Source organism: Magnolia sinica, chromosome 19, assembly GCF_029962835.1.
Source record: "Magnolia sinica isolate HGM2019 chromosome 19, MsV1, whole genome shotgun sequence".
Lineage (NCBI taxonomy): Eukaryota > Viridiplantae > Streptophyta > Magnoliopsida > Magnoliales > Magnoliaceae > Magnolia > Magnolia sinica.
The window spans coordinates 57,084,068-57,090,067 of record NC_080591.1 but is presented as its reverse complement, the minus strand read 5'-3'; the positions used below and the strand labels follow the sequence as shown (position 1 = coordinate 57,090,067).

Sequence of the window (6,000 nt, the reverse complement as noted above, 5' to 3'; positions counted from 1 at the left end):
GATTATTACGAAGGCTATGGGTACGTTCTCCGAATAAAAGGGGCCAAACTGCTCACCATATTTTGCAAGAACATTGGAATGCATTCCTTATTCAAGTATAGATTTATGCCATATTAACAAAGTTCAACTAGTGTGCTCCTCTACCTTTCCTTGAAAGAAACAGAAGACTAGCAACCAAAGTCTAAAATTGCAAAAACCTTATCGGAGTTCTTAAGGACTTATCTGCAGATATATGGCTACGGTTCTAGTCCGTACCATAACCGTAGTCTCAAGGACTATATAATCATTCATTCATTCAATTACAATCCTTTGTTCAATTATAATCCTTCATTCAATTCCAATCCTTCATTCAATCAATTACAATTACAATTACAAAATTAGCTTCCTAGTAATTCATGAAAGCAGGTGGACTCCGCAATATTCCGCAAAAGAAAGAAAAAACAGGCAGTCATTTGTTGAACTCTACCCTCACAGCAATAGAAAGGACCATTTGCTGTATTCTTGAAAATTACCAAAAGGAAGATGGCATTGAGATTCTAGCACCTTTACAACCCTTCATGGGTACTGCCTTCCTTCCCTTCCAGAACAGGAAAGAAGTCTAAAGCCAAGGCGGCTGCTTAAACATGAGAACCGAAACATCCAGAAGCATGATCGGCTATGTTACCAAAATATTACATTGAGCAATGTGTTGTCACATTTATCTGATATGATCAATTTTTAGAAGAAGGGGTTGAATTGGCCCAACACCACCACCACTACCACTACCACCACCTCCTTATGGCTGGTTGCAGAAATTTTTATTCAGTTATAGTGCAACTGTCTTCCTCAAAAATATTTAGTAGTCATTGGCATGCTTACAGCCACACTTCTTTTTGTGGAAGTTGAAAAAAAGAGTGGATGGTTGGTTTTTTAAAGGAGTCGAAAGCACGTCAGTGTATTTGAATTGTTGTTCGACGTTCCTGATGACAAAACTGCATTCCAAGCACTTGAAAATCCCTTGTAGAAGCTCTGGCTGGATCTCATTCGTCTGTGTCTATGGGAGATTGGAAAAAGTGTATGGTGACAATGACAACCAGGGGTAACAAAAAAGTTTTGCTAAGGCACCTTGCAATTCTCATAAGTAGCTTTGACAATCTCCTTATTCAGCATTCTTGAATTAACTTTCTCCAAGAACTTCAAGTACAGCTCATGAAATTTTGGCTCAATGCTTGCTCTGTCAAATATAATGTCCCAGTAAAGTAAAAATCAGCTGATGAAACTAAAAGGTTATTCATAAGATTTTTCTCACCTTTTCATCACTATATACTGAGCAAACCATGAATAGTACTGCTCTTTCAGGACACTAGTAAATTCTTTTGCTTTCACATCCATATTTGAAGCTGAAATATTATTAATCATAAATAAAATTTTGGCCTATATCTCTGATGCAGGTTCCTGCATGAAATAAACAACAAACTCAAAACTGAATTAATGCTCCAAACAGCGTTCCCACAAACAAATTTTCAGAAAAGACATGTTGGGCCACACAAGGACAAAATAAATGAGCAGTTATGAAAAATTTATTGACGGTCCAAATTCAATATCAAATGGTATCCATGTTGTGTGGCATTCAACTAATTTCATCATCTATGGTCTCATACACGTAGTCATGGATTAGATATTTTCTGAGGTAATACATAAATTGGGTGGTGAGATGATGTGGAAAGATTTGATCGGTGGACCTTACACTATTGGGTATCTATAAGCATGCGACCGAAAGAAATACAACAGAAACTGCTGAGGTGGCAGAGAACAACAAAGAAAAGGGAAACTAAGAGCCTAAAAACATGAAGTCAAAATCCTTAAGATAGGAGACAGTAGCAGCCCATTCTTACACTATTGGGTATCTATAAGCATGCGACCCTATCGATCAAATCTTGCCACGTCATCTCACCACTGAAGTGAGATTCTCTTTTCGAATCTTTTTGGTGGAAAATGATTTGTAAAGCTCCCTTGTTTCGATTTTTCTGGCCGAGTAGGATTTATAATGTTGAGCCAAATAGTTTTTGTTCCCAAAACATAGAACACTAAGTTCCAATAATTTTGTTCCCAAAAAGTTTGTTCCATAGCCAAGTTATAAAGCATGTTATTGTTAGTGCAAAGATCATGTTTTTGTTAAAAAAATTCAATACATGCATATCCAAAAGACCAAAACAAGCATCCAATAAGAACAGATCCACCATGGTTTTTCACAACTCACTGCAATTCCTTAAATTGAAAAAAAAAAAAAAAAAAAAAAATCCAAAAAAAGAAATCTCCAAAAAAAAGGTCAATTTCTGAAAATATCTCGATGAGAAATGCTAGGTTGACTGGCATGAGGAGAGATTGAAGAGGCAATTTGCAGTACACAAACCAGTATCAACTTGTGCAACATCTACACCACTCATAACAGAGGTATTTTACATCTAGATTACAAACATCAAGCCCACAAATTGTGGTCCATCACCTGTGATTTGAAATAATGGCAGGGAAGTTTTAGATACTAAAAAACAGGATTTGGCTTCTAGGAGTTTACATGTGAAACCTTCTGGTCGAGATTCTCCTGAATAAAAACTTTAAGATTATCTGGCTGAGTAGATTTTTAGAGCATGTCAGAGTCCATCCACAGTGGAACATAGCAAACCAATGTTCTAGCCTATAAAATCATCAGAAAGGCCATACCATTACTACTCTCTTGTGCAGAAAGATTGGCCTATAGGATTGCATTTTGACCAAATTTCCAACTAACTTTTAGTCCAACCCCAGCCACTTTCATCTTACTGGCTTTGGGCTCCTCTTGCTTATTTTTCACTTTTGATTATGTGTTCTCCATTAGAGTAGTTGGTTGATTCAGAGTAGCGTTGGAGGAAGCAGCGTGAACATGCTGAGAAGAATCTAATTACAATTCCTGTAAAAAAACCAATTGAATGTGCACCCCTAATTTCATCATCTATCAAACAAGAAGAAAAAAAAATCACACTGCATGAAAAGATACTTCCGAAAAGTGCTGGAATTTAAAAAATGAAACCCATCATGAAAATGATTGGATAAGGAAGTATACAAAACAAATCAAATTTCTTTTTGCCAACAGGAGCCTTGGACAGGGAGCGAAGATGAAAATTCTCCCTTTGGAGTAGACAATTTCCTGCATCCTGGAGTTTACAGTTAAAGAAAATCATACTGGTGGTAGCATTATGCAAGCAGGCATGTACATTCTACATACTATGATGATGGATCGGTAGGGAAGCTCCCTATGCCATGCTAGCTTTTAGAAACCTCTGAACATACAAATCAACTGATGTGGACCACCAACTTTTCATTCCCACAGTGTAAAATCACACTTTTTTTTTGATAGGACTGATTGGATGATCCTACCATCATGCATATCAAACAAGAAAAAAAAAATCCAGCACTAAAGCAGCTTCCACACATACATACGAGAATTTAAGGAACTAACAAACATAGTTAAGCATATAGCTGCATGGTGGAGAATTTTCATCCAGTCCACTCATCCATTAGATGTGTCACCATATTTTCACCTGGATCTTAAAAATCAGTAACCCAAAATTCGCTGCAAGAAAGAAGAACATGATTAATTGATTGAATAAATAAAAACTGATATATATGCTGCAGTAATGACAAGCCAAGTACTAGGCTCTCTATTTCCTGCTGAACGGCCTGAAATAACTGACTCCACTCATTTCTACTCGGTTTCTACTATGAGTTGAAACAAGTGGGCTATCTGTTTTATGCGGTTTTTCTGACGGAAATCGATCCGTCAGACCACTCTTCCATCACAAATGCCAAGGACAACTTTTTCCATGTCCACATGATCATCCTGAAATAAAATAAAAATAAATGTTGACAGAGCGTGCACCTTTAAAACAAGCTCTTCAAAACACTGTTGTACATTAATTCGAGTTTTTGCACTACGTTCAAGGAAAAGACATCCATACTCCCGAGCAAAATCAATTCCCTCTTTCTTCGTGACAACCCTTCCACTTTCCTGCAAAATTAAATATCGAGATGCATATCTTGTATTTAAACTGTGGGAATCTTATGATATGTAATTCAAAAGAATAAGGCTGTGATTGGAAGTGCACTTAAACCACATTCACAGCATAGAAGTTCTGAGGCCACCCTGCATTGAAAAGTCCTCTGAGAATGGAGGTATAGTTGTTGTAAACCTTTGTAGGAATTACCTTATCAACTTTGTTTCCATCAAGCATCTTGATTAGTTGAGTAGAGATCGATTTCCTTAGCCCTTATATCCGCAAGATTTGTAAATGTGTCTCGTTTTGCTACATCATAAACTGGAAACATTGCAAATAAAGTTACCATAGCTTTATACAAAATTTCCGCATTATAGAAAACTAATCATGAGCTGTAAAAGAGTTACCATAGCTTTATGCAAAATTTCCTCCAACTGCACGAGCTGCTCCATGGTATTCAGCCATCGGGTGAACGCTCTGAGGAATGACATCAATCACCAAATAACCAATCATGATTTCCTAAAAACTCAGCAAATGTTGAAAGATAAAGCTATCAGGAAACAGAATTATGGTAGCTTACATGAAACATATCCCAATCAGGCTGCATGAATTCTCCAAGGAAAAAGGTGTTGTAGGCAACAGATGCAATATGGATTGTATGTGACACTGGGACTCTTGGCCCAAAATCATCAGATGCTCTTATCACAACAGTCCTCTTTGAGCGTTTAAAATTTCAAGCTTGCAAAAGCCTTTTAAAAAATCTGCGGGGTGTACATGCATGCACAAAGAGTCACCCTTGTATGTTACATACTTCATGATAAGTCAAGAAGGCATAACGGTGGGCTCATTGAGTAACTCCGCACGCAATCTGCATCCCTGTTGACAGCCTAGCTGCAAGTCTATATACCTGAACTAGTTATCATCGAAAGCATCTGCTGCTAAGAAGCCTACCGGGCTTCTTATAGGCTTGTGTAATTACCATCAATACCATATCAAACCCAACCTAATCTCTCTAGGCAGTTTTTTTTTTTTTTTTCCTTTCATTCAACCTGGATTTGATGATCACTAGTAGTACATCAGTGGGAGTGAAGCCTAGGTCATCCCACTAGCAAGGAGATTCACTAACAGCTCAACTAACATGCATACATTCGCTGTGTCAACAAGGGAAAACTAGTTTTCAAATCACGTTAACACAAATCAACAATGACGGAGGGTAAAATGAAACATTCCAAACCTCAATTTGTTAGTGTTGCAATGTAAAACTTGGTTATAAAATATAACAAGCTTTGGAGTTCTCCCTATGTTTCCCCAATTTTTCTACTTCTATATTTCTAAGCACATTATAAATTTTCACAACAACTTCGACCAGCTGGGAAAAGGCTATGATTATGATGAAGACAATATTGATGGTGATTGGGAAAAGGCTATGATTATGATGAAGATAGTACTGATGGTGATTATTTCCAAAGAATCAATGCAGTATAGCTGCTGATTTGGGTGGAAACACGTTGTGCCCCTTTTGCCAACCAAAGGTCATCCAAACAGGCCCATCAAAAACTTGCTGGACTTGGTAGCTATTTCAGGAGTCTGATGCACTTGAATTTTCAACTTTCAAGACATTCTCAGTAGATCTTCTGCTCATGGAATTGCACCAATAAGAAAACTTTGAAAAGTTGGCTTTTCGTCACCAAAAGGGTGGGCTAGTTTTCAAACATATTCAAGTCTAACAACGAATTTGGTCTCTAAACAGATTGTAATCTATGTTCGGCTGAGCCTTCCATTATTCGTCGAATATGAATGTGAAGTCGAACCATGCATCCCCAGTGCTTGCAGACTCCTTACTCCTTACCAAGTCTAGATTAGGCATCCCAAAGAAGATGCTAAATTCCCCAAATTAATTTCCACATTCAGGTTGGAAAATCCCCAAATTCTAAAATCTACCTCCGAAGTTGAAAAATCCCCAAATCCTAAAAATCGACATACAAAGCTG

General features: G+C 37.4%; 1 long non-coding RNA gene across 1 annotated transcript; it reads right to left on the bottom strand.

Moving 5' to 3' along the window:
- Positions 1 to 3,614: 3,614 nt before the first annotated feature.
- LOC131234998 (uncharacterized) lies at positions 3,615 to 5,041 on the bottom strand. The gene is made up of 4 exons (XR_009165878.1): positions 4,591 to 5,041; positions 4,418 to 4,487; positions 4,137 to 4,331; positions 3,615 to 4,024 (listed from the first exon to the last, which is right to left on the bottom strand). It is a non-coding gene; the product is annotated as an uncharacterized LOC131234998 (long non-coding RNA).
- Positions 5,042 to 6,000: the final 959 nt, after the last annotated feature.